The sequence below is a fragment of the Ciconia boyciana genome, chromosome 1, assembly GCF_034638445.1.
Source record: "Ciconia boyciana chromosome 1, ASM3463844v1, whole genome shotgun sequence".
Lineage (NCBI taxonomy): Eukaryota > Metazoa > Chordata > Aves > Ciconiiformes > Ciconiidae > Ciconia > Ciconia boyciana.
This window is the reverse complement of record NC_132934.1, coordinates 79,937,803-79,962,100: the sequence shown is the minus strand read 5'-3', so window position 1 is coordinate 79,962,100 and position 24,298 is coordinate 79,937,803. Positions and strand designations below refer to the sequence as shown.

General features: G+C 43.4%; 1 long non-coding RNA gene across 1 annotated transcript; it reads right to left on the bottom strand.

The window, feature by feature from the left end:
- On the bottom strand, nucleotides 1-23,810 carry LOC140658246 (uncharacterized). Its single transcript, XR_012044667.1, has 4 exons — nucleotides 23,570-23,810; nucleotides 17,871-17,993; nucleotides 8,742-8,823; nucleotides 1-510 (listed from the first exon to the last, which is right to left on the bottom strand). It is a non-coding gene; the product is annotated as an uncharacterized lncRNA (long non-coding RNA).
- Nucleotides 23,811-24,298: the final 488 nt, after the last annotated feature.

The following is a 24,298-nucleotide window of genomic DNA, read 5'->3' as shown; positions in this document are numbered from 1 at the left end:
TTCATTGCTTCTCCAGACTACTGCGCTTTTTTGTTGTGCCAGTGCATTTTCCAGGACTGGCCTTTTCCTTGCTCTTTTCTTATGGTGGCATCTTTTGGAGGTCTGTTTCCTTCATGCTACACTACACGGCTGCCCTCAGGAACATCAGAGCTCGCAAATTCCATCTTAAACTCCACTGGTAAATGACACCAGCCTTCATGGAGTTTAAATTACTTGGAGACATCGAGACCAATGTGCTGGGCAATTCTGTGGAGGAAAATGAGGCTAGATGCCAGGTTCATATCGTGCTTATATAAAGTCAGTATTTGCTGGCTTCAGGTGGTTTCTCAGTAATAGGACTACAAATGAACTGGCAGTATATCTGTGATGTCCCAGAGTTTTATGGTGGCATCATCCTCATATAAACCTACAGACCAAGATGTGCAAGTAAAAGCATTCGGACTGCGTCTATGAAGGCAACAACTTAAACCTTCTTGCTCATTCTCTGTTTGCCCATCTGGAATGAAATATCTGAGGACAAAGAAATTGGAAATTTCATCTGTAGAGACATTTTAAGTACAGAACCCCTAACTGTAAAACAATCCAGTTTTCCCTTTATAAAAATATGCTTTTGCATATCCTCCACCTTCTTTAACTCCATCTGTATAATAGTTTTTACCACATCAGAAAATCATTTTTAAACGCTGATTAAAAAAAGTGGTTTCAACTAATACAGTTGTTCTGGCCACCACAGAAAGAGCAATTTTTCTGCTAGTAATTCCCCTGCATTCCCCCCTCCGCTCCCAAAACCCACAGTGGGATCACTGTATGTTTAAATGTGGTGTAGCCTATAAAGCACAGACACAGAACAAGCAAGAGCAAAGGAAAAAAGGGAGCAAGGAACTGTTTGAAGAGAGGGAGATCATAAAGTCATTGGCTCCGCAGCTTAAAGATGTAGCAACAGGTTTTGCTGTAGCAACCCAAAGCTCCAGGGAGACTTGGAGTACCTGAAGTTATGTGTGGACTGATGGTGATTACTAGTAATTTTTGTGTTCCTGAAAAGGATACAGCACAGGAGCTATGCATTACTACAAAGCTGATGTTGTTGAAGAAGGTATCATGATTTGGTATAAATATGCTAAATAAATATTTATTAAATAAGTATTTGTTTTATTATCTTAATTATCTTTTTTATTATTATTATTAAATAAGTATTTCAGTATTTCTAGTCCTAAGCACTTACAAAAATCCCAGGCTTTTCTAGAAGGAAAAATTCTATTAGTAACTTTGAGATTATTAAAAAAAAAAGAGTTTTGGGATCTTCATTGCTATCTTTTTTCAGATGTTAGATTTCATATACCAAACTTTCCTCTATAATCAAGAATGGTTAACTGATGAAAGCTGCAATTCTACTTTCAGAACAAGGTTTCTTTCACAGGACATGCAGAAAACCATTAAGTGTAAGACCATCAGGACCAACAATACTGAGTATTTTTGGTTGCGTTTTTCAAGTGTTCATTGTAGGGTTTTCTTTTTTAATTGTATTTTATTTTAGCCAACCATGATGTCTATCCTCTAAAATGTTCCCCAAATGCATGTCATTGTTTCTGTCTTTCTATATTCTTAACCAGACAACTGATCTCACTCTCGTTGGGTTTTACCAAGTAGGGGGAAGTGCCTCTGACTACCAGTCCCTCTAGTCTAGAAGACTGTTTGCACTATGTAACTTCTAAATACAGGGGACAGTTGGCTTGTAGAGAGTTATGTGGGAATTGCATAATCACATACAAGTAACATGAGGGAAGAAAGCACACAAATCTGCTTCTCTGCAGTCATAATTTTGTCGAAAGTCAACCAAGAGAACAATTCCAAATTGCCATCTATCTTTGTCACTGCCTCTGCATCAGAAGTAGATGGAGTACTGCCTGTGGGGGAGAATATACAGCAAAAGGTTTAATCCTACTACTACTAATAATATTAATAAATAATTTATGCTACTGCTATGCAAACCGAAAGAGGCTAAAACCAGAACAGCACGTGGCAGTCACGCTACTTGAAGTTTGGCATGTTCATGCAGTCACAAGGGCTAAAAACCAGAGGAGAAGGCTGAGCTATCACATGTCGATGGACCACCCCAGCCACCAAATCTACTGCAGAGCATCTTCATCTACTGCTGCTTTTAGCTGTTAACACATTCCCAGCAGGGTGCAATAGGTGAGATAATTTTACCTGCTCAGAATAAACCATCTCTCGGTGTGCATGAGGTTACACACGCATTGGCAGAAGCTTGCAATAAATCTTGGGTAATGAACTAAATGATAATTGCTATGTATAAAGGATTTTTAAAAATAAAATCCACATTTAGAAAAGTAAATGTAATACTAGGTGCTTAAAGTTAAGCATCCTTTAAGAAGGAAATAATCATGGCTTCAGTTTTCCTGCCCATAAAATGGGGGTAATGTTACATAGCCATTTTCTAAATTACTACAGGATGTTTAGATGGGAGTCTCTACATTAGGGCACGATAGTGCTATTTTCAATCTCTCTCCACACAATATTAAGTGCAATGCTTCCAAAAACATGCCCTGTCTACGCTGCCGCATAGTCAAGTCTGATTTAAAAAAAAATAAAGGAGAGTGAGTGATCAAGCACACATTACAGCTGTGCCACTGGGTCAGTAAGTGAGAAGTTAAAATAAGAAGTTCATTCAATAAAATATTGATTCTGGAAACAGATTACAGGAAATCATACCATACCACTAACTTAATTTATGAGTATTTATATTGCAGGAATTATACCAATATATCAAACACAATGCCTTCAACCTTAGTTCAAAAGATAATTTTATCCCTAAGCTTTAACAACAGGGCTGAAAATAATTCAGATTATATGGGCAGCATTTTAGCAGCCCATTTTCATCTTCTTTAAAAGCAACACTCTAATGCATGATGGTTAAGGATCAAGTTGGGATTATGTGGAGAATGTTAAACATACACCAAATAATACATCTGTTTTGAATAAAAGATGTTGCATAGAGTTCCAGTTCCATTTTTTTCAACTCTTTGCTGTACGTGTTGTAGCTGCTAAGTGAAACCACGCATCAGATGAATACATCACTTCAACAACAGATTGCTAATCAATTGTCTGACATGTTCTGAAATATGTGGGTTAAAAATACTTGGGGGCAAAGGCTTTTCTAGTTTGGAAAAAAACTGTTTCATGTTCTTTTGTGGTTCATTCTTCCATCTCTGAGCTTCTAGGAGTGCTACCATTGTCTCTAGGCTGGTGCTAGATCATTTCCTCTGTGGTGGGAAAGCAGCAGACCTTATACCATATTGTCTGCCCATTTACCAAAGCTAGTCTGACTGCAGACATATTTGCTGACCTGTCTGGCCAACAAACAGGTTGGTCCAAATAAGAGAACCACTAATATACTCTGTTTGATTGCTGTATCTTATGACTTGAATATTGTTTTGAAGCAACCAATTTTTCAGAAAATTCATTTAGAAATTCTGATACTTGGATTATTATTTTTTTTTAATCTTCAACTGGAATAGGAAACTGAAAACTTTCCATAGCATAGTTTGTCAAAATTACTGTGTTTGACTCACTATATAGTTTCATTTCAATAATGTCAAAACATTACACTATAAGATATTGATGTTAAATATCTACATTATCAAATCTGTATGATAACCATATCAATAACTAGCATGACTAGTTCCTAATATTCAAACAAAAATACTTTTAATACTTTAATACTTTCATTGACACAACCATTTAGCACTTTTCCTCGTCCTTGCAGGGGGCAACCAAAGAAGCCCCTGCGTAGCATCAGAGGGCTGCTCGCTGTGGGAGACCACTTCCTCCTCTGCTCCCCTTCCCTGTCGGCTGACCTTTGTGTCCACACCTGCACCCACCTCCCTGGGCACATCCACGAGGAAGTGCAGACCTTCCTCTCAGGGGCAAATGCGACAAATACAAATCACAGCCCAGTGCATGCTTCTTTTGCAGGAAGAGAGGCCCTCTCTATAACATCTCAGAAGGTTGCCACTGGGCCCGTGCCCAAGAACCTCCTGAGGACAGGCCAAAGGCTACAGCCACCCCAGCAGTGCACGCTGCTGAGAAAGCTCTGCCACCACTTTCATTCCCCTAACAGCAATGGACTGTGGGCTGGTGGGACTGTGTTTGGTGGGACTGTTTGTGTTTGGTGTTTGTGTTTGGTGGATCCCGTGCTGCTTGCCCAGCACACTGCATGAGCAGCAACTGCACCTCCCACAGCTTACTCTAGAAGAGGAGGGATGCTTTGAATCCCACAGTCTTCTGTCTCGGGTGACTCCTGTGCAAGAGTAGCCCAGCGCAGCCCCTGAAGAGCTGCTCTGCCTCATGAGCCTCCCTGGCCACTTCCCACTCGGCACTATTGTAAGCCCCTGTGACGCCTGTCCGGCGTACCTCCACGCTGTGCTCCCAAGACAGTTGTACAGGGTCATGTTCCTCTCACTCCCTTTCCCAGCAACTAGACCACAAAGTGGCTGCCCCTCTTACCATCACAAGAGGCTCTCCCTCTTACCAACACGACTGGTGAGGAGCCCCAGTTGGCCAGCTTGTACTCGAAGCTACAAGCAGCTTGGTTCACTAGGGACATAAGTTGGAGATGTCTTCGTGGAGCAGTAGACATGGGCACACTCACAGGGTTCCCAGACCCACATCACTTCCCAATACAAGGGCAAATGGCTGCATGTGAACACTGTGTGTGCTAGGCTGCAGCCACTCTTCTGGTTCCTCCAGAACTTCTTACTGAATTTCTGGCAGCATTCCTCCTCTTTTCTCATTCTTGATACCCTCTCTATCTGCAGCCTCACATCCTTGTCTTCACAGGAGCTCTCTGTCAGCCTCCTCATGGGGCGGAGGAGGAGGGCATTTAGTTTTTTATTTCCTAATGAGGAAAAAAACAGTAGAAACAGCTGCCCTACAAAGGCCTAGAGTCTAAGATCAGTGCCCTGATACTTGCCCTGAAATACTCATCCAGCCTCCAACTGACTCCACTCAGGAACCAGAGATATTTTCTATGTATTGAGTAATTTAAACTCTATTTGATGCCCTCTACTTCTCATACTGGAGAAAACAGTGAACAATCAATCCCTCTTCAGCTTCTTCACTCCACTCACTCCTATTGCATCATCGTTCGGTGGCCTCTTTTCCATGCTGAAGTGCTTCAGACAACTGATTTTGGTCAAAGAGCATCACAGCCGTGTTTCTCTGTCTGCCACTGCTGCAACCCATCTGAGCCTTATCATGTTCATCTCAGGAAGAAAGAGTAACCAAACAACAAGTCCATGTACACTAAAGAGTCCTGGAGCTGCCAACTCCCAGGAACTCAACCATTCCTACATCAACAGGTATCGGAGACAGAAAGCTCTGTAAAAACACAATCATCACCTGTCACCCACGCTGAACCTGAGCTGACCTTCGAATATTTCCTCACTGGTGTCATTCTCTGTGGTTTTCTGATAACCTAAGGCAGATGCACGTGATGACAGAAGAAATACTTTGAACCTGATATACTGCTGGGTTATGGTTTTGTGCAGTCCTTTTGCTGTGACTGTGAAGCAGGCAGAGAGAGTTCTTACTCACTGTAGTGTCTGCTAAACACCAGGGCCATTTACAGTCCCACTGAGACCTGGCTGAAGACCCAGCTCCTTTCTCCTACATGGAGCAATCCTCCTAGGACAGACTCTTTAGCATAAGAAACCTGCCAGCACAATGGCATAAACGCTCGGTGTTTCTGAGGCAAAGAAAACCTAGTCACATCAGCCCCTGTTCCTGCAGCCAGTGGAAACTGGCACACACAAGAAATGTAACTTCCAGGGAAAAAAAAAATTGATTTATGGAGTGGGAAGTTTTCAAAGGGGCTCTTGCAGTCTAAAGGGACACCTACTGCCAGCCCTGCCAGCTACTCTTACTGTCTTCTCAGTGTCTTTATCTCCTCTTTGTTCTCACACAAGGTACACCTCAACTACTGGCCTAAGTAAGCTTCAGACTAGGATCTGTCTACAGTACAGTCACCGTGAGTGTTACAGCAGCGCAGCCATGACAGCGGAGCTCTGCAGCGTGGGTGCAAGGTTTGCCAACTGAAGGAGGTTTTGTGCTATTGTAGTTACACTAGGCTCTGAACCCAACAAGTTAACCTGGCAGCAGCTTTCTCCTGGCAGCAGCTTTCTCCTGGCAGCAGCTTTCTCCTGGCAGCACAGCTGTGTCCACACCAGGAACTTTGCTGGCTGAGCTCCACTGGGCAGGTGGGATTTCTGGTTTTTTCAGACCCAGGCTAACATCATTGCGTGAGCAAAACTTTCTAATGTAGGCCTGGTCCTAAAAGGAACATCTCCAACACCAATCTAAAAAGCTCCGTTACCTCTGCATGTATCAATAAGCTTCTTTGCCCCTCAACTCCAACTATAAAGAAAAAAGAATTTGTGTCCTCCAAAAAAGGAGGTGGGAAGACTGGTGACACTGATGGATCACAGGAAAAGTCAGAACTGCTCTACTAGTTTTTCTGTGGTAGTAGCATTTGATTGCTGCACGAACAAAGCAATTGGTGAAGCTTCTTCTTGCTGCCAGTACGTGAGAGACACGGGCTCATGACACACATTAGAGCAGAATCAGCTTCAGCTTTGGAAAGCAGAGAAAAACACCCACTTTTTTAGAACCTGTAGGACCACTGCCATGCAAAGTCTTTTTAAAAAAGGCATTTAGTTAATTTGTTTAATTGCTGGGCTTACAGATGTCCTATTTTCAATTCTAGTACAGAGATGGGAAAGTTACACAAAATTAATATGCATTTAGAAGTGAATCAACACATTGAACATTAATGCCAGATTATCTGTTTATTTGTTGATATTTAGTATCTTTTTGCTATAGGACCACATTTGCCTTGCCAGGAGAAAAAAAAAAAACAAACCTCTGTATGAAGCTCCTCAGAAAAATAACATAAGCTGGAGATCTTACACTGTTTGATAAACAGCTTTGAGTAGGAAACAAAGTGATGTGAAGGGGCTTTTCTTCATGTGCCTTGTGTTAGAAATGACAGTTTGTTCTTTCTTAAAGTTACACTTGGGTTACTTCAGTATTTCATTTTGAAAAGCCACAGTATATTCAGCATACCTCACTCCAGAGAGTCAGATAAAAATATTAGTCAACAAAAAAGACAAAAAGAATAAGCAAGTAATGTGTCATCTCTATATACGTCAGGCTCATACCACTTTACCCATCTCTGTTTTGAACTGCTGTCGCCAAGTGCATCCTCACTATCCTTAAGCACCTTTTAGCCTTTTACAGATATTTTTTTCTGACTCACTTGATTTAAAAACAAAGCAATCTTCACTGAGAGAAATTCAGTAACTCATGTGACAGATACCTTGAACAAGGACCAGTCAGACGTCTTAAGTCATGTGCCAAATAAATAAAGAAAAACAGTGCCAATGCAATATTAATACTGGTCATTTTATAAATTAGGAAAATGAAAAAAATCTTGAAACATAAAATGAGACTCTTTGTATTCAAGCAGTATATTACATGTCTTTGATTACTAAATATGTGCATTAACCTAAGGATTGTTATTTTAAGTGAAAAATCATTAAATGTACAGGATACATAGAGCGTAGTTCAAGTCACACCCCTGTAAAAAGCTTATCTTTTGCATTTCCTGACTTAAAAAACCACTTGAAAACTTGATACCTTCATGAAATCTGCAATATGGTACATTAATAATAACTCAGTGTTATAAAATTAAAATCTGCTGCCAAACATTAAGGTTGCCAAGTTAACACTAACTGGCAGATAACCATTATCATGGTGGAGAGTTTTTCCTGGATAATAACTTACTCAGAGAAAATGCAGTTTTCACAAATCAAAGCAATCCTTAACTAATGTGAAATCTGGCAAACACATCTGAACATTTTTTTTCAGTGATGAAAATCCTTTGGCTCTACTAATTCAGTAGATGAAGAGCATCCAAGAGCATGACCCCACAGGGCAGAGGTTAAAGCATTTGCCTCTGACATGGGATATCTATTTTGCAGTTTCTGTTCCAGATTTACTAAAGAGGAGATTTGACCATTTTGTCTTTTAGTTCTCCAGGTAACTACTCGCTGGGCTACTAGTAAAAGGAGAGGGGAAAGGAGGAATAACGAAAATCACCATCTACTCCTATTTATCCAGATATATCACTCTCTCTCTTTACTTTCATTAAAAGTGGCCAGAAATACTTTGTATAAGACAGTTATGTTAATATGCCATTACTAATATGTTTGGGTTTGGTTCTACCTGAACCAATGTTCAAAACCTCAGCATGGCTGCTGAAACCAAAACAGCATGTATTCACCTGTTTTTTTTAAATCAGTACCTTTAGTAATGCATTTTCCAGGTCTGCCTTCCTTTAGAAAAACCTGTCTTGCAGAACGCTGCCACATCCAGAGAAACAGAAAACACAGCCAGGATGCAAAAATCTCATTGCTATGCACATGCAGGGACGGGAAGCAGAAACAATATTAACAATCAATAACTAAGAGAATTAATACAGAGCCTAGCTTTTACCACAAAGCACAGGTTGCAGGCGCTGCAGCCAACATATTCATCATACAGAAAAGCAGATTTTTATCAGTTAGAATGCTTCATTTCCATATGTAATACCAAAAAAAAATACAGTCAGCATCTGAACTGCCTGGACCAGGTACAAGGTGATCGATCAGACCCTGACCACCCACCTTTGCTGAGATCAGCCTCCCTTGAGCATTCCTTCCTCGGCTGCATTTGGAATTAATCCCAGATGATCCAGATTAGGGGGAGCTGAAACACAGATTAGATACCACTCCAATTTAAAATATAAACCCAAGAAAATTATATTAGTATATTTTAGAGGCTTCTAAAACACTCCAAGTCCATTTAACTAGCTGAAGAAGGATAAAGAAATAGCAACAAGTAACAAAGAAGGGACCTAGCTGGGAACCTATTTTCTGGGGTTTGTGGACGCCTTACTCATTTCACTATTTTCTTTTCTTTTACAAATTTCCTGGTTTAGACCTTTCAAGAAAAAGCTGTCTTAAGATGTAAAAACAAAAAAAATCTTCTCAAGAATCAGTAATACTCTCTAGGGGTTGTTTTAGGCAATTCTAATTTTACAGTTTCCTCTTCACATTGGATAAGGATCTTGGATAGTGTCAGAGATTTGGTATGCGCACAAGATCTTGGCCCTGGAACATTAAGTTGTCATAGCTACTTTGGATGGTTTCTAAACATGACCAAATCCTCCACAGGATTCTTCCCAAGTTTAAAGGGCTCTTCTGCAAAAGCTGGTTCTGAGTATTTCAAGGCAAGTTTCACTGTTTTGCCTATATGTATCTGTACAGCTGATGTAAAGAAAAGCAGTCACTAAATCAATGACAAGGCAAGTTTAAAAATAAATAACTAAATAACTAAATAAAAGGAGTCTAGGACTGCTTAAGAGCAGCGTTCCTCATACTTAAACAGCACATTTTCATGGTCTGCAGGGGACTTCTCTTTAAAAAACAAGAGTTTGCAAGACTTTGTGTGTAACACAGTTTTTCAGGTAGAGAGTTTGTCGTTGTTCTTTCAAATATACACTTTTAAAAAAATATATAAAATAGGAGAAGCGTGGGAGAGAGAGACTACAGACCAACTAAGAGAAAGCTCATCTTCTGAAAATAGAAGGAAAAGGTCCGATTCTTTGACACAAACTATAAAATAAATCCTGGTTTGGTCACAGCAGTGTAAAACTGGAATAAATTCATCAACACCGGAGGAGCTGAGCTGGAATTATACCAGAACAGCTGAGAGCAAAGCTAGGCCTTTAGTTTCACATTTTGTTCAGCTCTCCTATACCTTGAGTAGAATCATAAATCAGCAGCTCATTGTCTCTGGAAGTATACGGAAAACTAAGTCATTTTCTTCTGGGCTTAAAGATGGAAGAATGGTTTAACTACCTTTAGCTTCAAAGAGATAATCTTGATTTGAAGATATGGTTGTACTTTAGAATATGGTATTATAAACTCTCTGACACAGGAGAAAGCAACATTTTCCAAACTGCATTTTACCCTGTATCTTCAGGTTAGTCTCTGTTCTTTTCCATTTTCAATGCAAGAGGCAAGAGCAGGATAAATTGTGAACTTGAGCTGTTAAAAGAAGAGCAGGGATTGCCGATTCCAAAAGTAACTACAGGGTAGATTCATAGCAGAGAAGATAAAAAGGGAAATCTAGTAAATGGAAGTTGGTTTGGAACAAATTCTTCAGCAAGAACTATTGCCATAAAATACTGCTATTGAAATACAAAAAAAAACCAAAAAAACCCACAAACCCAGCTTAGTAGGTTAGGTCTGCTTTCAGTAGGAGGTTGGACCACATGACCTCCAAAGTCCCTTCCAACCTAAATCATTCCATGATTCTAAACAAACTGGAATTTTTCTTGTAAACATATTTGTTCAAGAGATTAAAAGAGATTTAAAAGTTGATATTGATTGGATAGGTAGTTACTACTATAGCAAAACTTACAAATAGTCACAAATAGCAAAAATATTACTTCCTCAGTAATACAAAAACCTTGACCTTATGATTTGATCATTCAAGTAAAGTCTGGTCAGAGAAAAATATAATATATAACTCTTTTAACATTTTCCCTAAGCTTTCCCACTGTTGAAACACAACTTTTTGGTCATGTATATCACTGCTTCTCTCTCAATTGCAGTCCTCTTGTTGCATTCCAAAAGACCCAAGGAAACAATGTTGTTGAATACAAAATTTTATGACTGTTATACAGTAAAGGCCTGTTGGAAAATGTTTCAGTGTATAACTTCTAGGAAATTTAGTCTTAATGTGGGATATGCATCACTCATGAACAGGGCACTTAATTTTTATTGCCTTGTTGGTTAAGTTAATTACGTTATAACTGCTAGCAATTTTTCATCAAAACAGGAGACTGTTTTACCATATTTTTTTCCTTTTGCTCCACTGGAGTGCACTGGAAAGTATCACAAATGTGGACAGAGGAGCATTGTTAAATGGTGGTATTTGTGCTCATAAATTCAATCTAAAATAAAGCTGCTGTAAACCAACAATAAAATGGAATATAAGGCTGACATTAAGGTAAAGGAGTGGAGTTTGCCACAGTGAAGTAATGAAAAGAGGAATATTTTAGCAGCTTTAGCTTCAGATGTTATTAGGTGGGAAAAAAAGTAATATGTAAAGTTTTTTGTATTGATTCTCCTGTTGCACTTGTGTTACGTGACAGCGCTTCAGGGTTCGAGTTGCAGATATGAACAGGGTTAGGTGGGGTACTAAACAAAAGCAACAACAGAAGAGGCATGGAGACTCTGCTGATGCCAGTGCATGTGTACAGGCCCAGTCTTGCATCGCTTCCCTACCTGAAAATCCCACTGAGACTTCTACTTGAATTCCACTCAATCTAATATCCACAGAGATAATCCCTTTTTCTTTCAAGGAAATATTAGAGTCAAAATGGACTATGTTGCACTAATTTGAACAATAAATGCAATATTTCTTCCTAATGCAGTTAGAGTATGCCCAAAATGCTCTGTTGGTAAAAATCTGGTCATTTTTATACTTGCATTTATGTGCAGATCTATAAATCCTATCAGCTATTTTGGTATTCATTATATCCATCTCTGTGTTTTCCCAGTGTTTTCATGTGAAGCTCAGTTTTTATATCTTCATGCAAGTCTCTGAATCAGCAGCAGTTCAGGTCCTGAAGATATGGAAGGCACAACTGGCTGTAATCACGAGCTGTAAATGTTTAAGCTCACTCTTCTCTCCAAGAGAGACTGAACTGCTTTCAGTGATTAAAGGTAGATATCAGTAAACACATTCAGGACACAATTATAGAGCATTTTCACTCCTCTTACTGGAGGAAGCAAGCTGCCATTGACTTAAAGGGGTTTGAGCTCCTGCTGGTAGTTATCCTTTAACAGTTGGGACCCCTTTTGACCCACAACACGTGAAACTGTGATCTATATGGTACCACTATGGTCCTAACAGATATCTGGTTAAGATGTTCTTCAAGATCAGGCCCAAAGCACAAGGAAAGGTTATTCAACTGCTATTAAATGTACATGTACCATTATAAAGCATTTTCTGTTTCCTCTGCTATCATCATGGCTTTGTTGGTAGTATTTCTTTTTTTCTCTGAAAAGGCCACAGTTTAAACCCTTTCACAGAAAGATATCTTTCCTTCATACAGTTTTATAGCTTGACATTTTTGGCTTTGGTTTCCCTTGTAGTACACCTTTAAACATTTTTAGGACATACACTTCTTACAAGGAGCAGCAGATATCTCCTGAGGCAGAGAAAGTGCAGAGACAATGAAAGTCTCCTTCCTCACCAAGATGTATCCTGCCCCCTCTCACTTTTCTTCTTTGGGTTTTTGGTTTTTGAGGTTTTTGGTTTGGTTTTTTTTTTGTTTTTTTTTTGGGGGGGGGAGGGTGGACTATTTTTTTCCCCTCTCTCTCTCTTTGCTAATCATCATCTACTTGGAAATATGGATATGGAAAGACTGGCCTGTCTTTCTTCAGATGAGGACAACTTATCACCAATATTTATAATCCTGGGCCACTACACAAGATGCTGTAAAGACACCAACTATAAAGACAGTTCCTCTCCTGAAAAGCTTACAATTAAGTGTCTGGCAAGAGACCACAGTTGGACACAACACATGCACACACAAAAAGAAAGAAAAGAGAGACCTGTAGTGGTATTTGGCAAGAGATCAGGTAAATTGTCACTTGGACAATACTCCCCTGTTAGAAGATCACTGATAAGACCTGAATGACTACATGAATGCTGTTCAGTTGTGCTTACCCAGCCAAACTAACTCCAGGGGAAAACAAACAAACAAACAAACAACTAATTCATGGAAGTCAGGTTTCCCTCAACGTGTCCTTGGGTGAGAAGGCAGGGTGCTGGGCAGGACATCAGAGCAACTCAGGAGCACAGAGAGATTTGGTTTTGAACCCTGGAGCCTCTGTATATCTGGAGAAGGAAACCTCCATGACCTTCCCAGAGTACGATATTTCGAGGGCTTTTTCTGCTACTGTTCTCTCACTTAAACCTTTTTAAAGCCACCACCAAGAAGGGAAGAAGTTCCAAAGATAAGAACTTACAGTTCTCTGAGATTCCACAGGTGGAAGACTTGGGACAGCTGGAGAAGAAGATAGTTTCCTCCTTCCACGTCCCTCCTCCCTCTTCTTACCCCTGCCTTGCCACGTAGTGCCTCCATACTCTTGGAATATTTTGATTTGAGCTTAACTGTAACCAAATCCTACGCTACACTCCAGTAAGGCTAAGCTAAAAGGCCTGATGAGGAAATGCTGCTGGGAAACATCTGTGCTTTGTTTTATACAACCAAAGAGTTAAAATTATTTTCATAAATACCATAATGTATAAAAGCTGTGAACACCCAACTGTAGTGTCAGACTTCCAAATTGTATAAGTCTATTTGTCTCTCTTATTAGTAAACGTTATTTGAACAGAAATAGCACATTGTAACAGCCTAACAAGAAGCAGTCTTTCTGATGACGTTTGAGACTTCTTTACTCCACTGTATGGAAATATTTAAGACTTAAAAGATTTATATTACAACATAGCATTTAAAATGGCTCAGTCCTGTTCCCAGTAAAGTCAAAGAGGATTTTTATCATCAGCTTCAGTGGAAATAGCGTAAGGGCCAAGAGGCATTTTAACATGATTTTTTTTCCTATTTTGTTCTAAGAGTCAAGAAGTTTCTCCAAAGGCCCCCCCATCCCTCGGAAAAAAAAAAAAAATTCAAGCAAGTTATCAAGCATCAGTCACTGTCATGGCTAGACATTAATGTCCATTGAGACCTCTACGCAGGTTACAGTAAGTGGGCTCTGAATATCAGAGTTCCACCACACACAGCACATTGGGCACAGAGAAACATGGTGTATTTCTAAGTTTATTATGGGAAAGCTTCTGTTGCCTTTTAGGATCCTTTCTCACAATATCCAACACACTGTCTTATTTGCTCTGAGACAAAAATTCTCACTTTACGCACACACTTCAAAGATAAAACTCAACATGAACAAGTAATAAAATCTGATCCTTTAAAGGGATTTGAGTTTGAGTAAACTCATCAGCCTTTGATCCATTTTCTTTTTTTATGATTGACAGATGCCAAATTAAATGAGATAAACAAAGAAACAGTCCCATAAATTTTTAAGATCCATGTTTTAATTTAAATAATGCAAGGACAAACACCATTTCTCTTCAACTGAGTTTTTCCACCAGCTTCCAGTATTAAAATGTTTTTCTTTGTTGGCTTTTATGTTTTATGCTTGGGTTTTTTTAATAATTTTTTAGATCATGCATTTTGCATTTCTATTGAGCCTTAAGTGTTATGTGAATAGCAAAAGCATATTTAGCTTATTGATAAAAGTTTACAGGAAACATGGGCATGATATGTCCTAATATTTAGATTTTTCTTCTTCTGTTTTTTGGTTTGGGGTTTTTTTTTCCCCTCTTCTGTCTTTTAGATATTCCTCCACTACAGTGCCCTAAATATTAATGTAACAGCAGGTTTTCTCTAAAGTATCCTCCACCACATTTCTTAGCGGTGTATTTTCCAAAAAGCTTGTTCAACATCACTTAAAATACCAACTGCATCAGGACACCAGTCCTCACAAAGCGAACAACTATAACCCAGGCAAACTGCATATCTGCCTGTCTTTTTAACTGCATCCACTGGATTTATCTGACCACAGACATTTATCTCAAACAGCTGGTTTTCAATTGGCACATCTAAAAGCTGAAATGAAGAAAAAAAACCCATAGGAATGAAAAATAATTACATTTCTCAGTTAGCTGTACAGTTTCATATATTTAAAGAAAACTAAAGGAAAACTAAACTTGCAATGAAGCCACTGAGCTGGGACAAAGGTGATTTTTTTTTTAGTTGCTGGTTTGATCAAAGATTTTTTTAGAAACTTAAGCATTGGCTAGTATGAAATTCATTTTCCCCTGAATCTCAGATGGGAATAATAATAATAATAATAATAATAATACTTTATTTCTTTTCTTGACTATTTATTTAGAATTATAAGCTCTGTTGGAAACTACCTACTGTGCATATGTCCAGAGCCCACACTGATGGGTTCTTGATCTAATTTGGTATTGTTAAATGTAGCACAAATATATTCGTCATGAAGAAAACATCTTTATGTGCTTCCTAAAAGTTATATTAAAAAAAAAAACCTGAACATTTTTTAATGTGGTAGTATGCATCGTATTAGAATGGGAGTCACCCGATATCAACATTCAGGCCTGTGTCTTCTTTTCTCTTTAATATGTAAGCAACAAGTAGTTTCTAAAATACTGGCATTGTAGTTTTCAGTTTTCAGCTGAGCACATTTCAGAGAGTAAGGGGGAGGTGTACAGGATAAGCAGCTAAATTGCTTCCTAAATATTCAAGCGAGAATGAATACTCGAGGAATCAACTGCTCATCAGAATCTGGAGTATGATGTTTGGAAACAGACTGCTATAATAAATAAATAAAGTAATAATAAAGATTTGCCCACCTGCTCTGTTATAATTTCTGTTCAGTACTTCTATATATATGTGTATATACACACACATACATCATGTAAGAATAAAACAAGTTACACTGAAAAAAACCTTCCTGATTGCCTTCCTGATTTTTTTTCAGTGAATAATCAACCTACATTGCCATGAAAACTGTGTCTCAGTGGGTGAGCAACAATATTTACATATGCAGATAAACACAAGAAATGCTCTTGCTGAAGTTTAGGGTTTATAATCCCCTGTTACTGGTAAAGTCTTCTATGATTTCCTGAAGTATTTGCTGTTTGGGCTGAGGTTACTTATTCTTGTACTACTCTTTGAACTGTGGCAAACTCCTCTAGCGTGATACTTCCCTCCCACCGCTTTAAAAGCAGGCAGGTACTCTGCACAAGACACAGCCCAAGCTGGTATGCATGCGGTTGTGCATATGCCAGCCTGTAGGTCCGAAAAGTAAGGCTGTAACAACACAGCATCCGACACAGTCAATAAGGCACAGAAACACATCAGGCACAAATATGATGTCCTCACAATGTGGCCCTGTGACAGTTGCTATGGGAAACCTAACTTCGAATTTCCTTAGGTCTCAGTGTAAAAAAACGTGGACGGTGTAGCGTTAATATGGGGGGCTGGCTTCGCACCCTTTAGGCACAAAGCTAAACACTACAGGTGTTCAAGTGAAATCCTTCTGAGCGTTTCACTCGCTTCTTTTCCTCTGGTGTCGTGCTTCAGTGTTGTTCTGTTTGACGAGCCCTAAGTGACCCTTTAAGCTTAAACACAGCCAGACAAACTTTTATCCCAGGCAATTATGAGGGAAAACACGGTAATGTCACGCAAACGTGATCCAGTGACTTAATTAGAACCAAGTTAGCAGAGACAGAGAGAAGCTGTAAATCTCCTGAGACTCCTCGGGGGGCTGTTGCGGGAGGGGGAAGCCCTCGCAGCCCTAGGAAAAGGCAATACGAGGGCGGCAAAAAACACCCCCACAAACCCAAAACAAAACAACCAACCCGCATTGGGGGGGGGGGGGAGGGGGGGAGTTAGACTAAAGCTGTATATTTTTAAAGGAAAAGGTTAAAAAATCCTTTAGGGAGAGAGCCCAAAGAGTTAATTTCCAGCAGCGCTTGAAAGCAGGCAGCAGCTCGCAGCCTGGGAAGGCTCCCGGCGCCCTCTGGTGCGGGGCAGCAGCAGTAGTGGAAATTTCCTTTGGCAACCAGCTTTGTTTCAAAGTTCAGACAGATTAAAATGACTCTTAAACGTGCCGACGGGACGAGGGGTAATTTCCCCGAACGACGAGGCGGGACAAGGGGAGCCTTGCTTGGGGGGCAGCTTAGTTTGGGGGTGATAGGGAGGGAAGGGGGAAGGTTGCTTTCTTTATTATTATTGTTTTGTCTTGATTTTTTTCCCTTATTTCAAGTTGAGCCGGCTGCGATATGAAGAAAGGAGCCTTGAAAACCGGCCGGTGAATGAAAACATCGCAGGGTCCTCGGAATAATGGTTGCAGCGTGACAAACATCTTTCAAAAAAACCAAAACAAAACCAAACCAAACAGCCATGCACGCCTGTTTCCCTCCGGTCTGGAGTTTCCAAGGGAGGGCTAGCCTAAACGAGCACGGAGGAGAAATGTCTTCTTCCTACATGACTTTAATACTAAGCGGGAAGAGCCTTAAAAAAAAACAGCCATTCCTGATTTCAAGCACCTCTCCCTTAAAATTGAAGATACTGCAGTCGACACCCTTATTTTAATTGCCAGGACAGCGAGGAGCCCTCTCTGCTATCAGGCTGCGAATTCAGATTTTTTTTACATCTTTAACAATAAATAACAACCCGTAATTGGTAGCTACTTTTAAGAAACAAAATGCACACCCAAAAACCTACCTACGAACAAAAAGGGGCCGACAGATCAAAACGGGAGAGCAAACCGCTAGGTTATTCCTTTAGGTACCTGCTGGGAAAATACACTCTGGTTTTAACCCCTAAAAAAAGGGGGAGGTGGGGTGATTGGGGGGGGGGGTGGAGGCAGCTTCCCAGCTCATCTTTACCAGCTGTTTCTCCTTCATTCCTAATACCTCACAAAATGGCCCATTTTCCAGTAAATGCATCCTCCAAAGCCCTTCAGGAGACCGGACAAAAAGCAGGTACCGCTTTTTAGCGGGGGGGTGGACCTGCAGCCGGGGCCCCCCACTGCAAGCTGCGGTGGGGGGCCCCGGCTGCAGGTCCACGCCCCCCCCCCCGGAGATGCCCCACCGGGGTGGGCGATGGTCCTCGTCGGTACCTGGTTACAGCGACGCTGCTAACGGGGTTTTTAGCTCGCCTTTGCCCGCATCTCTTCCTCTCGGCATCCTTTCCACGGGGGCAGCAGGCGCTGGGTTTCTCCCTCAACTAAGGACAAATTTACCTTTAAAAAAAAGAAAAAAAAAAAAGGTAGGGTTTTTTTTTCTTAAGGAGGCTTTAAAAAATTAAAAAATTAGGGTTTTTTGGTTTTTTTTTGTTTAAAAGGAGGCTTTTAAAATAAGTCCTTTCACCTCCCGCCTTGACAACGCTTGAAAAAGTTTGGGGAAATAAGCGGCAAGTCCCTGACGGCCGCTCTGCTTTTCGCATACCGACCAAAACACATTTCCTTGCGGGGGGGAGAAAAAAATACAAAACTAAACACAATTTATTTAATAAAAGCCAGCAGATTTCTGTTCTCAAGGTGCGGGCGAGGCTCCGCACCTAACCTGGTTTGTAGACATACACGCATGCGACTCTTCCACCCCAAGGTCCCCATGGAAGTGCTTTGAAAGGGAAAAAGATTTTTTTTTTTTTTTTTTTAATTAAAGGACCCATTTTGCAGCCAAAGAGAAGTCAAAGCAAACTGTCGCCGAATATATTTGTAGGAAGGGTCATGTGCAGGCGGATTTGTCCTATTAATAGGAGACAGGAAGAGCCGGGAGAGCAAACGCCTGCCCTGGGATGTTATTTGGGGTAATAGATTAAGGACAGGCACTGGAAACCACTATTTTGTGGATGCTCAAACGCGTCGTTATTTCACTTTAAATAATGTTTTAGAAGAAGCTCCCCCGGTTTTTCCGCTGGAAGGATGCGGGATTATTTGGAAGCCGTAGTAAAATGAGGCGGGGGGAATGAATACAGACGGCAGCTCCCTGTTGGGAAGCTAATCAACATTATAGATTATAAATGTTCAACTATCAAGGGCTGCTTTGCCGCAATTAGTTTTAAATCATAAACATATAAAAACAGGAACTAATTATGAGACCACATCGGAGTTTATCTGCAAATGACTGGAAAGTAACAGATCATTCCCAAAAACTGCCGGTACCTTCCAGGGAAGCCTGTTGATGCTGAAGACTTGATAGTCGGCGGCAACAAAATGGGGCGGGGGGGGCCCAATGTCCCCGTGTTTAGAAAGCAACACACGAGACGTTTCTGAAAATGCCGATCACCTAATTCTTATTTTTGTAGTTAAAATAGTGGCTGGAACGTAGGTGTTAAAGATCTCTTAGCAGCACGCTATGACAGACGTACGGCACATTTAAAATATGACCATGACAGTTTAAGAAGTAAGCATTTTAGGTAAGAAGACTACGATAGCTATTCATTTTCCCTAATGAGAAATAACTGATTTTTTAATGAATTCTTTTCACCCCAGAGACTTCACAAAACAAGATTTAAGTATTTTTGCTTACAGGTTGTTATTTTTTTTTTATTCGGGCTTTTACCGCGTGGTTTTTGTTTGATTTTTTTGTTTGTTTTTTTGTTTGTTTTTTTTTTTTTTCCCCCACTTCGTGTCCACGTTTATTACCGTTGATAAGACTTTCCAGAAGGCAAAAAAAAGTTGGAGGCGCTGAGGAGGGCCTGACCGTACTTCTTTAATGAAGCCAAAGACAAAACTCCTGTTGCCTGACGTGGGACCAGAAGGAGGCCCTACGAGGATCCCTGCTGGGTGTCCCCTGCGCAGGAGCCGGGTTTATTTTCCTTTCTCCCTTCAGCCCTGCGAGAAGAGGGGGACGCCGAACACGCGTTATACAGTTCTCCCAGGCGGGTGGATCAGCTGCAGGGCTTGGAGCCGCCTCTACCTTCCCAGGGAAGGAAGGGCTGTGAAATCGGGGAGGAGCGCTGCTCCCGTCCCTGCCCTGCCCCAGCGGCACAGATCGCTCCGAAAGCACACCCGCATCTCTCCCCACCTTCCCCGCCGCGGGGAGAGGAAAGGGGACACGCGTGGCAGCTGCCCGCTGTCAGCGGTCGCCGCCCCAGTTTGCAGGGAGCCGGAGCAGGACCTCCGGACAGCAAGACCGACTGACAGACGTGTTCGCGGGCTCCCCGCCGGCGTGCTCGCGAGTTTCTCAGGAGGCGAGTATTCCCACGCAGCAGAAACAAGCCAGGGGCTTTGCCAGTGTTCTTTCCACGGCAGAGTGAAAGGGGCTTAAACTGAATTATCAAGTACCCCGAAATAGCCTGCTTTCATTCCCGTTTCAAATAAATTATTTTATTAACGACCCATTAACTGTTTTAATGACCCGTGTTATTTAATCACCAATGCGCCACGAAAGTTATTATTTATTTGAAACGTCATTGCAATTTCCAGTCGCTCTCCACTTACCGTGGGTATAATATGCACGATAAGAAGAAAGCAAGAGGGCTCTCAAATAGAAAAACACAGAGTTAGTCCCACATACGGCAAGACGAGCACTACACTTAGGCTCCTAGTTCCATTTTTAATACAAATAACAGTATTTTCCCACTTGCTAAGCACTCACTGTTCCTGTTGATCTCCCTGGAAGGTGTTGGGTACTGAAGCCTTAGGAGAAAACAGGCCACATGTCAATAAAGGCCTAACTCTGGATTTAAATAGCCTAACTTTAAGCACCTACATGAACAAACAAGAAGCCCTACGACTTCATTTTAATCCCCAATTCACTGTACCACGCTCCAAAGATGACATAAACAGCTGTGAGCACTGTAGAAGCAGTGTGCGAAAGTTAAAACCAAAGAAAAACGACAAAAAAAGAGACTATCATAAACGAAAAATTATTTTAGGGCATGTTAGCAGAGTGACAGCCGCACTGTAGAGCACGATCTGCGAACTCGTTCATTCCCTCTGGAAACACAGCCAGTCCATTCCTACCGCCGTCCAAATAAGAGTATGGGCAGTGTTAAACCCGTCTGTAAATCCCCATAGCACTGGCACCGACCCGCGGAGAGGGTATTTACGGAACAAAGGCCACCAAGTAATAACCCCGTAGCAAAACTGCCGGGGGACGAGAACCGACACCCACGACTTCTTTTCGTCCGGGTCCGGCCTTTGCAACCGATCGCATTTTTGCTCCGAGGCGAGAGCATAAAAAAAACCCCCTCAGTCCCCTTAAACTGAACCGTGATGTGTCTGAAACCCAGCTCTGCGCCTAGCTTGCAGACTTCAAATGCAGTGGAACAGATTAAGCCCACGCGGGAGCCGAGGAAACCACGGCACGAAGAGGGTGACACGGGCAGCAGCTGGGACTCTCTGCCGGTGGGGCTATAGGCAGGGCTGCAGGATCGGGTCCGCAAGCTTCGTTCCCCGATGGTTAAATTAGCAACAGAAATAGTTAAAAGAATTACCGCAGACCTAAACTCTAACCATTGTTGAGATCTTGGTAAAGCAAAGAAAAAAACAAACAAACAAACAAAAAACCAAGAACACTCCCCCAAATAAAAGCTCAGACGGGCGGTCAGCCGCACAGCACGACGTGCTCCTCCTGACCCAACTGCTGCTCGGGTTTTCCTCCACGACGCTCCCGCCGCGGAGGGAACGAACCCTTTTCCCCTGCAAAGTCTGTTCTCTTTTCTGCACAAGGCAGCGATGCCGGCTCTCTGCGCTAGGCCTTGTGCAACGTCCTAAACCGGTGCGGTGTTAAATATAAGGGCTGTGCCCAAGACTGAGATATGCTGACTGACATTTATTTTACTATGAAACCGCATCTTTAAATATAGCGGGAGCAAATTAGACCCGAGGTAACGCAAAGTCAGGAACAGAAGCAGCTTTCTGAGCCAGGCATTGTCTTGATGTCTGGTTTATACAGTGCTTAGTAAAATGGATTAAACAGAACGATCCCTCGGTGAATCTAAGCAGTATGATAAACCACAGTGATGAAATACGACCGTACCATCCATTCTCTACATAATACCTCCGGATTACTTTATAATGGTACATTCCCCGGTTATTACCTCTGCTCATGACTAACGACCGCGGGGTCGGCTGCCAGCATTAAAATGCACAAGCTAACCCGGGGAAAGTTTTAAATCCCAGGACTGACCGTCCTCTTCACGAACAGTAAAAAAATGGAGAGTTCAGGAGGTATAGCGATAAACTCCCGTTAAAAAATTGTGACACGGGAGCAATGCACATATTTTTTAAATACTCGGTGTGATTATTTTTAAAGAGTTGGTATGATTTCAGCAACCTTGTTTTTAAAATACACTTCGGGGCCGCTGAGTATTACGTCTTCAATTACTTGGGAGGCAAAGGACAGACCGTGCGCACTTTGGTCATTTTTTTAGAAATAAGGCAGTAAAAAACGAAAGGAGACCAGAGGCAGGAACGGACGGTCACTCCGCACAAGCAGCACGCAGACATCCTCGCCATTTTAAACAGTCACCACGAAGGCCGCGGTTACTGTGCATTAAAAAGGACAGTGGAGGATAGGATTACATCAAATAGTAATAAAAGCATTAACTTGGGGACTGCGAAGAAGCCCAGTAGCTGCTCAGGGAGAGAGGTGATCTCTCCGCGCTGCCCGCCGCGCTCCCCCGCCCCGCTGGGGAGCGCGGCCCGGCCCTGCCCCGGGCGCGTCCGGGGAGGCCGGTCCTGCCTGCGGGGCTCCCGCAAAGGCTTGGCGATGTGAGACGGGGGAGAGAAGTGGGATGTGACCCCCTTCGGATGGCGACACCGCCGTTGGGCTCCCACGCAGGCAGGCAGGCAGGCAACCGCAGCCTTGCGCCCCGCCGCACGGCGCCCGTTCAGCGAGAGCGCTGCAGTTTCAGAGAACCGAAAAGTTAAAAAAAATAAATAAATAAAGGAGGAGAATCGCAGCCCTTTCCAGTCTTTATTTCCAGGCAGGGACCTCCAAGAAAATATGCCTGTCGCCCCCGGCGGAAAGGGCAGGACCGAAAATAAAGATGTCTGCGTGATGCCGTCGGGTCCTCCCCCTTCCTATGGCGGAGGGGGCAGCGGGGCGGTGAGCCTCCGCCCCGCAAGGCCGGGGTCCCGCTGGCCGGCACCTGGCGGGCCCCGCCGCCCTCCGGCGGCACCCCGGGGCCGTAACAGCCCGCACGATCCCCTCGCCGGCCCGGAGGAAAAAGGCGGACTCGGCGCGGCCGCGTCCTGCCAATGCGTGCGTGCGACCGGGAAGCGGGGGGGGACGGGGGAGACGGGGACGGCGACATCTGCCTCCGGGCGGCTGCGCTCCCCGGCTCGCACAACGCGGGGGGGCCGGTGACAGCGAGGAAAACCCAGAGCGACAAAGGGCGGAGAGAGAAAATGGAGGAAGGCGAAGGGAAGGCGGGCTCCAGGCCCGCTGCCACCGGGGCCGGGCCGAGCCGAGGCGGCTGCGCCAGCGCTTCGCAGCTGCACGGCGGCAGGCGGGGCGGGCAGCCTCGGAGCGGCGACCCGGGCGACAAGAGCGGCGCGGAGGGGCGCAGCATTTCTTTTCCGCCTCCGAAGGCGGACCCGGGGCCGGGCTGGCACCGTAACGACCCGAGCTTCGAGCCAAGGTGGGAGCGAGTGAGCCTCCTCCCCCGCCCGCCTCCCGTGCCGCTCGCGTACCCTTAGCCGGGAAACTGCAACCACACACAGCCTTGTCCTACCCCCCCGCCGCCCCGAGCCTCCCCAGGCCCGTGCCCGGCCCGCCTGCGCGGCCCGTCACGGCCGCTGGAACTCCGCGTCTCGACACGCAGCGGCAGCAGCGCCTGGGGCGGGGGTGTGTGTCGCGGTACCGGATGGACAGGGGTGGGTGCCCCGCCGCCTGGCGCCGCCTCGGGTCTCCGCAGCCGGTGCTCAGTCAGAACCCGCTGGGGACGGGCTGAGGCGCCCAGGCCCTGCCGGGCGACAAGGGCACCCGGTCGGCAGAGCCACGCCGGCGCCCGCCCGCCGCGGCTCGGCCCCTGACGGAGGGTAACGGGCCGCCGGGCGGAAGACGTAAACAGCCCCTTCCAGAACGTTCTCCGCGCGCTGACGGAGAGGCCGCCGCTGCCTGCGGCGGGCGGAGGGCGCCCTCTGCTGCCGCCCCGGGAGCACGGTGCCCCGCCCCGCCCCGCCCCGCCCCCGGGACCACCCCTCAGGGCACCGGGCAAGCAGAGGGAAGCGGTGACGGTTAAAAATGGGAAATGTAATAATTTTGTGGGGAAAAAAATAATCTGTCAACGCTGATTTGGCATCCTGCAATATATGTTCCACCCACACACACCTGCTGTTTGTATAATTTTTGTCAGGATTTTGTCAAATTTATTTTCTTTACAGCCTGAGTGCTTTAAGGCAAAACTGCTGAGTTGCCGAGTAAAATAAAAAGCTGAGTTAAACTCAGCTGACGAGCACAACATAGACTTTTTTCATTAATTTTAAAAGTACGTGCGCAATTTATCACCACTTTGTGGTGGTTTATAGTTCCGTTAAATGGCTCCCAATATCAGATGGCAAATACCAAAAATGTAAATCCAGCTTGTCTA